At 39.4% G+C, this 15,000-nt stretch overlaps 3 non-coding genes across 3 annotated transcripts in view; all 3 read left to right on the forward strand.

The window, feature by feature from the left end:
- The first annotated feature begins 10,333 nt into the window (after positions 1-10,333).
- LOC148165335 (small subunit ribosomal RNA) lies at positions 10,334-12,254 on the forward strand. The gene has a single exon (XR_015771562.1). It is a non-coding gene; the product is annotated as a small subunit ribosomal RNA (ribosomal RNA).
- A 1,622-nt stretch (positions 12,255-13,876) lies between these two features.
- LOC148165336 (5.8S ribosomal RNA) lies at positions 13,877-14,033 on the forward strand. Its single transcript, XR_015771561.1, has one exon. It is a non-coding gene; the product is annotated as a 5.8S ribosomal RNA (ribosomal RNA).
- A 658-nt stretch (positions 14,034-14,691) lies between these two features.
- Positions 14,692-15,000, forward strand: part of LOC148165337 (large subunit ribosomal RNA) — a 4,039-nt gene continuing 3,730 nt past the window's right edge. The window contains exon 1 of the ribosomal RNA XR_015771564.1: positions 14,692-15,000. This exon is cut by the window's right edge and continues 3,730 nt beyond it. This is a non-coding gene — a ribosomal RNA (large subunit ribosomal RNA).

A 15,000-nucleotide genomic window follows, 5' to 3' on the forward strand; every position in this document is an offset into this window, starting at 1 on the left:
CCTGTCATATAGATGGCGCCATTTTTGAGTTAAAATAGGCGCCAAAATTCAAAAACAATATGTAAAATAAAGGAAAAAACAGTAATTTTTGACATTTCTGAAGTTCCAGACCTGACACATAGATGACGCCATTTTAGGGTCAGGTCAGGTCAAATTATGCTTAAAATTCAAGAAAAATACGTAAATTAACCCAGAATCTTGTAATTTTTGACATTTCTGAAGTTCCAGACCTGTCATATAGATGGCGCCATTTTTGAGTTAAAATAGGCGCCAAAATTCAAAAACAATATGTAAAATAAAGGAAAAAACAGTAATTTTTGACATTTCTGAAGTTCCAGACCTGACACATAGATGGCGCCATTTTAGGGTCAGGTCAGGTCAAATTATGCTTAAAATTCAAGAAAAATACGTAAATTAACCCAGAATCTTGTAATTTTTGACATTTATGAAGTTCCAGACCTGTCATATAGATGACGCCATTTTAGGGTCAGGTCAGGTCAAATTATGCTTAAAATTCAAGAAAAATACGTAAATTAACCCAGAATCTTGTAATTTTTGACATTTCTGAAGTTCCAGACCTGACACATAGATGGCGCCATTTTAGGGTCAGTTAGGTCAAATTATGCTTAAAATTCAAGAAATATACGTAAATTAACCCACAATCTTGTAATTTTTGACATTTCTGAAGTTCCAGACCTGACACATAGATGGCGCCATTTTAGGGTCAGTTAGGTCAAATTATGCTTAAAATTCAAGAAAAATACGTAAATTAACCCAGAATCTTGTAATTTTTGACATTTATGAAGTTCCAGACCTGTCATATAGATGACGCCATTTTAGGGTCAGGTCAGGTCAAATTATGCTTAAAATTCAAGAAAAATACGTAAATTAACCCAGAATCTTGTAATTTTTGACATTTCTGAAGTTCCAGACCTGTCATATAGATGGCGCCATTTTAGGGTCAGGTCAGGTCAAATTATGCTTAAAATTCAAGAAAAATACGTAAATTAACCCAGAATCTTGTAATTTTTGACATTTCTGAAGTTCCAGACCTGTCATATAGATGGCGCCATTTTTGAGTCAAAATAGGCGCCAAAATTCAAAAACAATATGTAAAATAAAGGAAAAAACAGTAATTTTTGACATTTCTGAAGTTCCAGACCTGACACATAGATGGCGCCACTTTAGGGTCAAAATGGGCGCCAAATTTCAAAAAAATATGTAAATAAAGTAAAAACCAGTAATTTTTGACATTTCTGAAGTTCCAGACCTGACACATAGATGACGCCATTTTAGGGTCAGGTCAGGTCAAATTATGCTTAAAATTCAAGAAAAATACGTAAATTAACCCAGAATCTTGTAATTTTTGACATTTCTGAAGTTCCAGACCTGTCATATAGATGGCGCCATTTTTGAGTTAAAATAGGCGCCAAAATTCAAAAACAATATGTAAAATAAAGGAAAAAACAGTAATTTTTGACATTTCTGAAGTTCCAAACCTGACACATAGATGACGCCATTTTAGGGTCAGGTCAGGTCAAATTATGCTTAAAATTCAAGAAAAATACGTAAATTAACCCAGAATCTTGTAATTTTTGACATTTCTGAAGTTCCAGACCTGTCATATAGATGGCGCCATTTTTGAGTTAAAATAGGTGCCAAAATTCAAAAACAATATGTAAAATAAAGGAAAAAACAGTAATTTTTGACATTTCTGAAGTTCCAAACCTGACACATAGATGACGCCATTTTAGGGTCAGGTCAGGTCAAATTATGCTTAAAATTCAAGAAAAATACGTAAATTAACCCAGAATCTTGTAATTTTTGACATTTATGAAGTTCCAGACCTGACACATAGATGGCGCCATTTTAGGGTCAGTTAGGTCAAATTATGCTTAAAATTCAAGAAAAATACGTAAATTAACCCAGAATCTTGTAATTTTTGACATTTCTGAAGTTCCAGACCTGACACATAGATGACGCCATTTTAGGGTCAGGTCAGGTCAAATTATGCTTAAAATTCAAGAAAAATACGTAAATTAACCCAGAATCTTGTAATTTTTGACATTTCTGAAGTTCCAGACCTGTCATATAGATGGCGCCATTTTTGAGTTAAAATAGGCGCCAAAATTCAAAAACAATATGTAAAATAAAGGAAAAAACAGTAATTTTTGACATTTCTGAAGTTCCAGACCTGACACATAGATGACGCCATTTTAGGGTCAGGTCAGGTCAAATTATGCTTAAAATTCAAGAAAAATACGTAAATTAACCCAGAATCTTGTAATTTTTGACATTTCTGAAGTTCCAGACCTGTCATATAGATGGCGCCATTTTTGAGTTAAAATAGGCGCCAAAATTCAAAAACAATATGTAAAATAAAGGAAAAAACAGTAATTTTTGACATTTCTGAAGTTCCAGACCTGACACATAGATGGCGCCATTTTAGGGTCAGGTCAGGTCAAATTATGCTTAAAATTCAAGAAAAATACGTAAATTAACCCAGAATCTTGTAATTTTTGACATTTATGAAGTTCCAGACCTGTCATATAGATGACGCCATTTTAGGGTCAGGTCAGGTCAAATTATGCTTAAAATTCAAGAAAAATACGTAAATTAACCCAGAATCTTGTAATTTTTGACATTTCTGAAGTTCCAGACCTGACACATAGATGGCGCCATTTTAGGGTCAGTTAGGTCAAATTATGCTTAAAATTCAAGAAATATACGTAAATTAACCCACAATCTTGTAATTTTTGACATTTCTGAAGTTCCAGACCTGACACATAGATGGCGCCATTTTAGGGTCAGTTAGGTCAAATTATGCTTAAAATTCAAGAAAAATACGTAAATTAACCCAGAATCTTGTAATTTTTGACATTTATGAAGTTCCAGACCTGTCATATAGATGACGCCATTTTAGGGTCAGGTCAGGTCAAATTATGCTTAAAATTCAAGAAAAATACGTAAATTAACCCAGAATCTTGTAATTTTTGACATTTCTGAAGTTCCAGACCTGTCATATAGATGGCGCCATTTTAGGGTCAGGTCAGGTCAAATTATGCTTAAAATTCAAGAAAAATACGTAAATTAACCCAGAATCTTGTAATTTTTGACATTTCTGAAGTTCCAGACCTGTCATATAGATGGCGCCATTTTTGAGTCAAAATAGGCGCCAAAATTCAAAAACAATATGTAAAATAAAGGAAAAAACAGTAATTTTTGACATTTCTGAAGTTCCAGACCTGACACATAGATGGCGCCACTTTAGGGTCAAAATGGGCGCCAAATTTCAAAAAAATATGTAAATAAAGTAAAAACCAGTAATTTTTGACATTTCTGAAGTTCCAGACCTGACACATAGATGACGCCATTTTAGGGTCAGGTCAGGTCAAATTATGCTTAAAATTCAAGAAAAATACGTAAATTAACCCAGAATCTTGTAATTTTTGACATTTCTGAAGTTCCAGACCTGTCATATAGATGGCGCCATTTTTGAGTTAAAATAGGCGCCAAAATTCAAAAACAATATGTAAAATAAAGGAAAAAACAGTAATTTTTGACATTTCTGAAGTTCCAAACCTGACACATAGATGACGCCATTTTAGGGTCAGGTCAGGTCAAATTATGCTTAAAATTCAAGAAAAATACGTAAATTAACCCAGAATCTTGTAATTTTTGACATTTCTGAAGTTCCAGACCTGTCATATAGATGGCGCCATTTTTGAGTTAAAATAGGTGCCAAAATTCAAAAACAATATGTAAAATAAAGGAAAAAACAGTAATTTTTGACATTTCTGAAGTTCCAAACCTGACACATAGATGACGCCATTTTAGGGTCAGGTCAGGTCAAATTATGCTTAAAATTCAAGAAAAATACGTAAATTAACCCAGAATCTTGTAATTTTTGACATTTATGAAGTTCCAGACCTGACACATAGATGGCGCCATTTTAGGGTCAGTTAGGTCAAATTATGCTTAAAATTCAAGAAAAATACGTAAATTAACCCAGAATCTTGTAATTTTTGACATTTCTGAAGTTCCAGACCTGACACATAGATGACGCCATTTTAGGGTCAGGTCAGGTCAAATTATGCTTAAAATTCAAGAAAAATACGTAAATTAACCCAGAATCTTGTAATTTTTGACATTTCTGAAGTTCCAGACCTGTCATATAGATGGCGCCATTTTTGAGTTAAAATAGGCGCCAAAATTCAAAAACAATATGTAAAATAAAGGAAAAAACAGTAATTTTTGACATTTCTGAAGTTCCAGACCTGACACATAGATGACGCCATTTTAGGGTCAGGTCAGGTCAAATTATGCTTAAAATTCAAGAAAAATACGTAAATTAACCCAGAATCTTGTAATTTTTGACATTTCTGAAGTTCCAGACCTGTCATATAGATGGCGCCATTTTTGAGTTAAAATAGGCGCCAAAATTCAAAAACAATATGTAAAATAAAGGAAAAAACAGTAATTTTTGACATTTCTGAAGTTCCAGACCTGACACATAGATGGCGCCATTTTAGGGTCAGGTTAGGTCAAATTATGCTTAAAATTCAAGAAAAATACGTAAATTAACCCAGAATCTTGTAATTTTTGACATTTCTGAAGTTCCAGACCTGTCATATAGATGGCGCCACTAAATTATGTTTTCGACTAACAGGTGGCGATACCAACATTAATAGTTACAGAAAGCTGTAATTTTTTTGACTTTCAAGTTTAGGTAACTGTTCTACAGATGGCGCCAGCATTGCTACAAATACAGGAACCTGTAGTTGTTTTTTGACATTTGACATCTTGACCTAATCTATAGGTCTAAAGATCAGCAATAGAATGGACTTCAAAGTTGATAATAAAGCTTTATTTTTATTATATATCGTAAATGGATTGTGTTTAAGCATAACGTTTGAATGGTTATGCAACCGCGGAAACTAATTGTTGCCGAACTTTCGTCTTTCCTTTGCATTCTTGAATAACGGAAATATAGATGGATTATTTTTGTGCATGAATTTTAAATTGTTATGCAACCATGAAAACACTAATTATTTTCTTTTTTCGGAGTTTTTTCAGATTATTGAAAGTCTGACACAAAACCTGTCCGTAACTGCGGCGTTCTCGCCAAACGCTACAGCTTGAAAAATCTAAAATTCGCATAGTCTAAATGTCCGAGAAAAATCGAAATTAAATGAAAACGAACAAAAGTTCGGACCGAACTAACATTAATCGAAAGTGGATGTCATAATTTTAAGTCCCTAACTAAACGGGATCTAAAACCCTTTCGAAACTGTGGCGTTCGAATTTTGATGAAAATTATTCCAAGTCCAAAGTCGGAACTGAAGCGTTCACATTGAACGCTACAGTTTCGAGAATCTATTCGGAACTGAAGCGTTCATATTGAACGCTACAGTTTCGAGAATCTATTCGGAACTGAAGCGTTCACATTGAACGCTACAGTTTCGAGAATCTATTCGGAACTGAAGCGTTCACATTGAACGCTACAGTTTCGAGAATCTATTCGGAACTGAGGCGTTCACTTTGAACGTTACAGTTTCGAAAGGACAAAATTAACAAAGACCAAAAGTCCGAGAAAAATTGAAATTAAATGGAAATGAACAAAAGTTCGGACCGAACTAACATTAATCGAAAGTGGATGTCATAATTTTAAGTCCCTAACTAAACGGGATCTAAAACCCTTTCGAAACTGTGGCGTTCGAATTTTGATGAAAATTATTCTAAGTCCAAAGTCGGAACTGAAGCGTTCACATTGAACGCTACAGTTTCGAAAATCTATTCGGAACTGAAGCGTTCACACTGGCGATTGCTTATGCAACCATGAAAGCAGAAATATGAAACGCTACAGTTTCGAAAACTCATTCGGAACTGAAGCGTTCACACTGGCGATTGTTTATGCAACCATGAAAGCACAAAAATGAAACGCCACAGTTGCGAAAACTCATTCGGAACTGATGCGTTTACACCGAACGCTACAGTTTTGAAACCTCGTTCGGAACTGATGCGTTCAAAAATGTCGAAATTTTTACAAGTCCAGTTTCGGAACTGTAGCGACTGCATGGACTTAGCGCGAAAAGGACACATTCAGTGGGAACTGTAGCGGTAGGGACCCGTAAAAAAAATAATAAAATATTTTATTTTTTGCTTTTTACCTTCCGTATACACATTTTTTTTTTTTTTTTTTTTTTTTTTTTTTTTTTTTTTTTTAAGTCCAAATTGGGAACTGTAGCGGTCAACAGAAAAAAAAACTTTTTCCATCAACCACATACAATTCCCATTTTTAATATAATATTATTATTTATATTAATATTATAATTATTCATAATATATTACTGAACATTTGCTTCTCCTCAGTTTCGTTCTTTGGTTTCCAATATCATTCACTTGATCATATTTAATTCAAGCTTGTTATCGGAGGAGAAACAAGTCTTTCACAATTTTCACCAGTTCTGCTTACCATGTGACGGATCTTTTGTTTTTCAACGGGCGGAACAATAATCGAGATTTTTACTGCTTGGTGTTTCGGGCTTTGTGTTTTATTTTATAGATCCGTCACATTATTCAAGTAAATTATTCAATTCAATTTGTCGTCTGCATTAGAGTCAAGATTATTAATTTCATCTCATTTGCAGACGACTTTGGATAAGAGCACTGGGTGGTCACGTTTTTTAACTAGCGGTGAATTAGCTAATTCGTTCGCAAAATGCACGTTACAGGCGGACTAATTCACATTTCGCTATTCATCGAGAAATTTTTATTCACAGCGGTATATTGTCTTTCTAGAGATTTACCACTTTTTATTTCATCGATGTATTTTTATTTTTAATTTAGCATAATATCATTAAACGGGGTCGCGATGTACGAGAGGTAACAGATCGTACGGACGCGCACATTTGATTTCATGTCAATCCATTCATCGTGCGTACTTGTCCGTCATCGCTGCCACTTACCATCAGTACTCCCTATATATGCCGCCGCGGCAGCGATCAGCTCTGAATCGCTCGATGCGTGAAACGATCGAAATCCCATAGTGCGCCGGCCGCTCGCTATGGGCGAGGGGTAGAGTAAAACGGTCTGATCGCTCGGTGCAAAAGTCCGTTTGGGTACTTAGAGACGGAATTTTAAAATTCTGATTTCGCAGATCAATTTCAAGGATTATTAGGACTCGAATGCTGTCGACCATGTTTTGTAAAAAAAGTTTTTTACGTTTTTACGGCAATTTGACTGAACGCTACAGTTTCGAAAAAAAGTCGGAACTGTGGCGTTCGATCGAAATTTTTCCAAGTCCGAAGTCGAAACTGTAGCGTTCGAACAAAATTTTTCTAAGTCCGAAGTCGAAACTGTAGCGGTCGACCAAAATTTTTCTAAGTCCGATTCGAAACTGTAGCGTTCGAACAAAATTTTTCTAAGTCCGAAGTCGAAACTGTAGCGTTCGGCGCTCATTCGTCTAAGTCCGAACTCGGAAGTGTAGCGGTTGACAAATTTACATTGACCAAAAGTCCGAGAAAAATCGAAATTAAATCCAAACGAACAAATGTTTGGGTCGAACTAGCATCGATAGAAGGTAGATTTTATAATTTCAAGCTCCTAATTAAACGGGATCTAAAACCCTCTGGAAACTGAGGCGTTCGAAATTTTGATGAAAATTTTTCTAAGTCCGAAATAGGAACTGTGGCGGTCGAGCGAAATTTTTCTAAGTCCGTAGTCGAAACTGAGGTGTTCGAATTTTTGATAAAAATTTTTCTAAGTCTCATGTTGGAACTGTGGCGGTCGAGCGAAATTTTTCCAAGTCCGAAGTCGAAACTGTAGCGTTCGAACGAAATTTTTCTAAGTCCGAAGTCGAAACTGTAGCGTTCGGCGCTCATTCGTCTAAGTCCGAAGTCGGAAGTGTAGCGGTTGACAAATTTACATTGACCAAAAGTACGAGAAAAATCGAAATTAAATGCAAACGAACAAATGTTTGGGTCGAACTAACATCGATAGAAGGTAGATTTTATAATTTCAAGCTTCTAATTAAACGGGATCTAAAACCCTCTGGAAACTGAGGCGTTCAAAATTTTCATCAAAATTTTTCTAAGACCGAAGTAGGAACTGTGGCGGTTGACCGAAATTTTTCTAAGTCCGTAGTCGAAACTGAGGTGATCGAATTTTTGATGAAAATTTTTCTGTCTCATGTTGGAACTGTGGCGGTCGAGCGAAATTTTTCTAAGTCCGAAGTCGAAACTGTAGCGTTCGAACGAAATTTTTCTAAGTCCGAAGTCGAAACTGTAGCGGTCGACCAAAATTTTTCTAAGTCCGATTCGAAACTGAGGCGTTCGACCGAAATTTTTCTAAGTCCAATTCGAAACTGTGGCGGTCGAGCGAAATTTTTCTAAGTCCGAAGTCGAAACTGTAGCGTTCGGCGCTCATTCGTCTAAGTCCGAAGTCGGAAGTGTAGCGGTTGATAAATTTACATTGACCAAAAGTCCGAGAAAAATCGAAATTAAATGCAAACGAACAAAAGTTACGGTCGAACTAACACCAAACAAGGGTGGCTGTGATAATTTCAAACCCCTAACTAAACGGGATCTAAAACCCTCTGGAAACTGAGGCGTTCGAAATTTTGATGAAAATTATTCTAAGTCCGAAGTCGGAACTGAGGTGTTCGGTCGAAATGCCGTAAAAACGTAAAAAATATTTTTTTCAAAACACCGTTAACGGCATTCGAGTCCTAATGACCCTTGAAATTGATCTGCGAAATCAGAATTTTAAAATTCCGTCTCTAAGTACCCAAACGGACTTTTGCACCGAGCGATCAGACCGATTTACCCGACCCCTCGCCCATAGCGAGCGGCCGGCGCGCTATGGGATTTCGACCGTTTCGCGCATCGAGTGATTCAGAGCTGAACGCTGCCGCGCTGGCATATATAGGGATAGTAGTGGTGGTATGTAGCAGCGGACAAAAGCGTACGATCGAAATGTGATTTTATGTGCGTCCGATTATCTTGTTACCTCTCGTACACCGCGACTTACCCGTAGTTGGGACGATGGCCGGAATGTGTACCCTGTGGACCCACCATCGTTTGAGGGATGACAAATCTTGCCATTGACCATGCACAGCGAGATTGCGGATGCGGCGAGCGTTTCTATGTTAGCGGTCCAAATGCAATCAAAGATTTTATGTGTTCGTGTCAGAACGACCAAAAATTAACAAATGCGTCAACTCACTAAAGTCCGAGCGAGAATTTTGAAATAAATAAAATTTCATAAACTCGTAACGTGTGAATATTTCTAAAGAGAAATCTCACAATAAACCGTCGCTTTCAATCTAGCGAAGAGTATGGAGAATGTTTGAACTTTTGCTTGTCGACGACGATATTTTTTCTTTACGATAAAATTTCAAGTCGATGTGCCCAAAAATCTCTAAATTTTGAACTGGGAAATTATTTCTTCGTCCGATGAATCGCATTGATCTCTGTTTTTGACGAAAAAAAGACGGATAAAATGCAGCATTCAATCAAGGATATAAAATAAAAGAAAAATTTTCCGTAAAAACTATATTACAATGGAGGATTATGTTTCTACTTTTCGTCCGATGAGTCGCAACAAAAATAAGTAATCCATCCGTCGTTGTTCGTTTAGTCGATCTGAATGCACTGTAAAAATTTATTAAAGTAAAATGTTACGTTGCATTTCATGAATTTTGACAAACGTGTACCGAAATGTGTACAAATTATTTATTTCGACGACGACGACAACTTAGAACGGATGAATAAAATTAATTGTTGCAAGATTCAAACAAGGATGAAAAAGTCATAGAAAATTATTCCGTAACCATGATATTGGATTATTTTTTCTTCACTCTCTCCTCCGATGAGTCGCAACAAATAAAAATCCATAAATCAATTCATCCGTCGTTGTTCGTTTAGTCGATCTGAATGCACTGTAAAAATTTATTAAAGTAAAAATGTTACGTTGCATTTCATGAATTTTGACAAACGTGTACCCCGAAGTGTGTACAAATTATTTATTTCGACGACGACGACAACTTAGAACGGATGAATAAGAATAAAATTGTTGCAGGAGATTCAATCAAGGATGATGTGAGAAAAATGTCGAAAAATTTTCCATCCAGAAAGATCGCGTGGCGTTACGTCTCTTCTTACGAGGTTTTCGTTTCGCAGACACGCACACTTTCTTCAAAACAATAATAGGAAAGTGTTCAGTTTTTTATAAGAGCAGCAGGTGTCTTTCCGAAATTCTACGATTATTGTAGCTTATATGACTAGAAGGAAAGAAAGACTAAAACTCTCTTATTTTAAAACAAGAACGCAGTTCCCTGGTTGATCCTGCCAGTAGTCATATGCTTGTCTCAAAGATTAAGCCATGCATGTCTCAGTACAAGCCAAATTAAGGTGAAACCGCGAAAGGCTCATTAAATCAGTTATGGTTCCTTAGATCGTACCCACATTTACTTGGATAACTGTGGTAATTCTAGAGCTAATACATGCAAACAGAGCTCCAACCGGAAACGGAAGGAGCGCTTTTATTAGATCAAAACCAATCGGTGGCGGTCTCCGTCATCGTACAACTTGGTGACTCTGAATAACTTTACGCTGATCGCACGGTCTCGCACCGGCGACGCATCTTTCAAATGTCTGCCTTATCAACTGTCGATGGTAGGTTCTGCGCCTACCATGGTTGTAACGGGTAACGGGGAATCAGGGTTCGATTCCGGAGAGGGAGCCTGAGAAACGGCTACCACATCCAAGGAAGGCAGCAGGCGCGCAAATTACCCACTCCCGGCACGGGGAGGTAGTGACGAAAAATAACGATACGGGACTCATCCGAGGCCCCGTAATCGGAATGAGTACACTCTAAACCCTTTAACGAGGATCAATTGGAGGGCAAGTCTGGTGCCAGCAGCCGCGGTAATTCCAGCTCCAATAGCGTATATTAAAGTTGTTGCGGTTAAAAAGCTCGTAGTCGAATCTGTGTCCCGCGCCGCCGGTTCATCGTTCGCGGTGTCAACTGGCGTGCCGCGGGACGTCCTGCCGGTGGGCTTAGCTCGAGAGGGCGGCCCAACTCAATCCCGCCGCGGTGCTCTTCATTGAGTGTCGAGGTGGGCCGGCACGTTTACTTTGAACAAATTAGAGTGCTTAAAGCAGGCTAAAACTTCGCCTGAATACTGTGTGCATGGAATAATGGAATAGGACCTCGGTTCTATTTTGTTGGTTTTCGGAACCCCGAGGTAATGATTAATAGGAACGGATGGGGGCATTCGTATTGCGACGTTAGAGGTGAAATTCTTGGATCGTCGCAAGACGGACAGAAGCGAAAGCATTTGCCAAAAACGCTTTCATTGATCAAGAACGAAAGTTAGAGGTTCGAAGGCGATCAGATACCGCCCTAGTTCTAACCATAAACGATGCCAGCTAGCGATCCGCCGACGTTCTTCCGATGACTCGGCGGGCAGCTTCCGGGAAACCAAAGCTTTTGGGTTCCGGGGGAAGTATGGTTGCAAAGCTGAAACTTAAAGGAATTGACGGAAGGGCACCACCAGGAGTGGAGCCTGCGGCTTAATTTGACTCAACACGGGAAACCTCACCAGGCCCGGACACCGGAAGGATTGACAGATTGAGAGCTCTTTCTTGATTCGGTGGGTGGTGGTGCATGGCCGTTCTTAGTTGGTGGAGCGATTTGTCTGGTTAATTCCGATAACGAACGAGACTCTAGCCTGCTAAATAGGCGTATTTCGACATCCCAAAGGCCCGTCGATCCTGGGTTCGCCCGGTGGTCGTGCGCGGTTTTTACTGTCGGCGTACAAACAATTCTTCTTAGAGGGACAGGCGGCTTCTAGCCGCACGAGATTGAGCAATAACAGGTCTGTGATGCCCTTAGATGTTCTGGGCCGCACGCGCGCTACACTGAAGGAATCAGCGTGTCCTCCCTGACCGAGCGGTCCGGGTAACCCGCTGAACCTCCTTCGTGCTAGGGATTGGGGCTTGCAATTGTTCCCCATGAACGAGGAATTCCCAGTAAGCGTGAGTCATAAGCTCGCGTTGATTACGTCCCTGCCCTTTGTACACACCGCCCGTCGCTACTACCGATTGAATGATTTAGTGAGGTCTTCGGACCGGTACGCGATGGCGTTTCGACGTCGTCGATGTCGCTGGGAAGATGACCAAACTTGATCATTTAGAGGAAGTAAAAGTCGTAACAAGGTTTCCGTAGGTGAACCTGCGGAAGGATCATTAACGTGTCCTCGTACACACGAATTTTGACATATGTATAATTTATTATTATGCATTTTCATTTGATCGTGTCGATGTACACTTTATGTTTTTACAACACCGTCGTCGATGACATGGAGTCGACGGCACGATCTTTTGTCGTGCCGTTGCTTGTTTCTTTTTGAAACACCGTGTGTACGACGTTTTGAACTACGAATCGTACATATTCGGAAAAACAATAGCGTTACGCTGGCCCGCAGCGCCGGTCCTTGCGATCGAGTTTTTCACCTTTTTTGAACGAGAAAAACCGAATTCGCTCGGGCATACGGCTGTTTCTTCGGGTACCTAGATTTTTTGATTTTTTTTGTACTATCTCTCGATCTTTTCCAATGATGGAAAGAAGGAGGGACGCTTTCGGTTTTTCGACCGGATCGCGGAAAGTTGTGAACTCCACCGCGAAAGTCGAAAGACGTTAGAAGTCCTCTTTTTTCGGACACACGGAGAGGATGTAGCAGAGTAGTCGAGAAAGAAGAAAATCGCAGGTGTCGAATTAGGTTACGACACCGTGGGTTTTAAATGATTTACGCCCGGCTACGGGACCGGCGAGAAACGCTCCCGATTCTACGATTCGCGTGAATGATGTTCGTCGTTAGACGCTTCAAAGAGTTTTTTGAAAGCGCCGTTAAACGAGCGATCGCACACACATCACACCTTGCTTTTTTAATGTTTTTGGTAGATGTGGTAAAGTGATTTCGTTAGAAACGGTAAAATTCTCTTTACGGAGCGTACGACTGCACCATTTCAAAATTATATACACCGTCAATCGTCATTAAGTCACGATATAGAACGGTAAACTTGAGGATTTTATGTTAGACGCTCAGTCTGGCACGTCTATAAATTTTTTCGTCAAAATTCACGATCTGTCTTCGGTTTGGCGACGAAAAAATATAGAAAGAAAATTGAAACACGAACACAAAGACCGCCCGCGAAAATCTCTTTTCGCTTACGGCGGATACTAATTCGCTTTTTCATAACGAGTACGATGATGTAATGATGTGTTCATTCCGATCGATCAAAAACCGTCTCTTCGTCACACTTTTTAAAGTGCTTGACACACACACACGCACACTAAATGAAAGACACAATAAAGGAAAACTACCGAAAATGTAGTTTATGAGAGAAAGCAGCATTATTTATTAAAATTATTGCTGAGAAAAAGGAAATTGGCAAATTCCTAATTAAAATCGTATCGAACATGTCCCATCTTCACACATACATGCTCGTACTTTGCGTGTAAAAGCGGAGACCGCGTGAAAAAGAAAAGTGCTTCTTTTTCGGTGCGCGGATACAAATTTGTGTTTGGGTTAATATTTTTTTTAATTTTTTCGTACGCGTAAAACTGAGACCGACGATCGCGTTCCCTTTCAGACGAGAAAGTACGGACGAAAGACAATTAAGAGCGAGAATCATAAATATCCATACCACAACACCGAAATTTTAGACGTGGCACGTTTCGGAACCACGAAGATCATTTTCGTTTCGGATGTACGCACGTACGCAAAAATTTTTGCAAGACGTGTATAGACAGCTGGACGATCGGCATGATCGGGGTTCTTGTGGAACGAGCGTTTAAATTTTAAAAAGATTACCCTGAACGGTGGATCACTTGGCTCGTGGGTCGATGAAGAACGCAGCTAATTGCGCGTCAACTTGTGAACTGCAGGACACATGAACATCGACATTTCGAACGCACATTGCGGTCCTCGGATATAATGTTCCCGGACCACTCCTGGCTGAGGGTCGTGTCAATTTCAAAGACTGCTCGGTTTTCGTTTTCGGACGAAAACGTCGGAGCGTGTTGGATGTGTTGCGACGCGTCGAATAGGTACTCATTAATGTACGTGATCGTCACTTACGTCACGATATAACGACGCACGCCTCGAACGTGTGCCGAGACGTTTACTCGAGCGTGTTTTTTCGTCAAAAAGGACGGGACGGGTATGCTTTGTATTTTTTTTTACAAAGTCCGTCGGACGTCCACCTTGCGAATCATAAATACGAAAGTGTTTACGTCGGCACATGTTCTTGCGTGGTGTGTCGTAGAATCGTGTGTTTGTGTGCGTTTCTCGTGCAGCGAGTAAATTTGCGCGACATCTTAAGACGCGAAAGCGACCAACTACTACTTGTTGTAGTTGTTGGCTGGTCTTTCGGCGTAGCACGTCCTATTTCTTCAACATGTCGTCATTTAAAAAAAAAAAATGGCGTTTTAAGGTTGAGAACGTTATAGACGGTCGTCGTGTCCGAGACGTGTAATGCAAATCGCGACAGACGTCAGATCGTAAGCGTTTCTGTAAACTTAGCCATTTTTTAAAAAGAAAAATGACGAACACGTATAGCAAGGAATGGGAGACGTGTCGTGATCGTCGAAATGACCGAATGAAAAATTTTTATTTTTCATATGCGACCTCAGAGCAGGTGAGACTACCCGCTGAATTTAAGCATATTACTAAGCGGAGGAAAAGAAACTAACTAGGATTCCCTCAGTAGCGGCGAGCGAACAGGGAGAAGCCCAGCACCGAATCCCGCGGCCGAAACCGGACGCCGGGAAATGTGGTGTTAGGGAGGATCCGTCATCCCGAGATCGTGCGGCGCGTCCAAGTCCATCTTGAACGGGGCCACAGCCCATAGAGGGTGCCAGGCCCGTAGCGACCGCTGCCGATAACGGGAGGATCTCTCCTCAGAGTCGGGTTGCTTGAGAGTGCAGCCCTAA

Source organism: Gnatocerus cornutus, unplaced genomic scaffold (assembly GCF_029298725.1).
Source record: "Gnatocerus cornutus isolate USDA-ARS CGAHR unplaced genomic scaffold, icGnaCorn1.1 ctg00000371.1, whole genome shotgun sequence".
NCBI classification, from domain to species: domain Eukaryota; kingdom Metazoa; phylum Arthropoda; class Insecta; order Coleoptera; family Tenebrionidae; genus Gnatocerus; species Gnatocerus cornutus.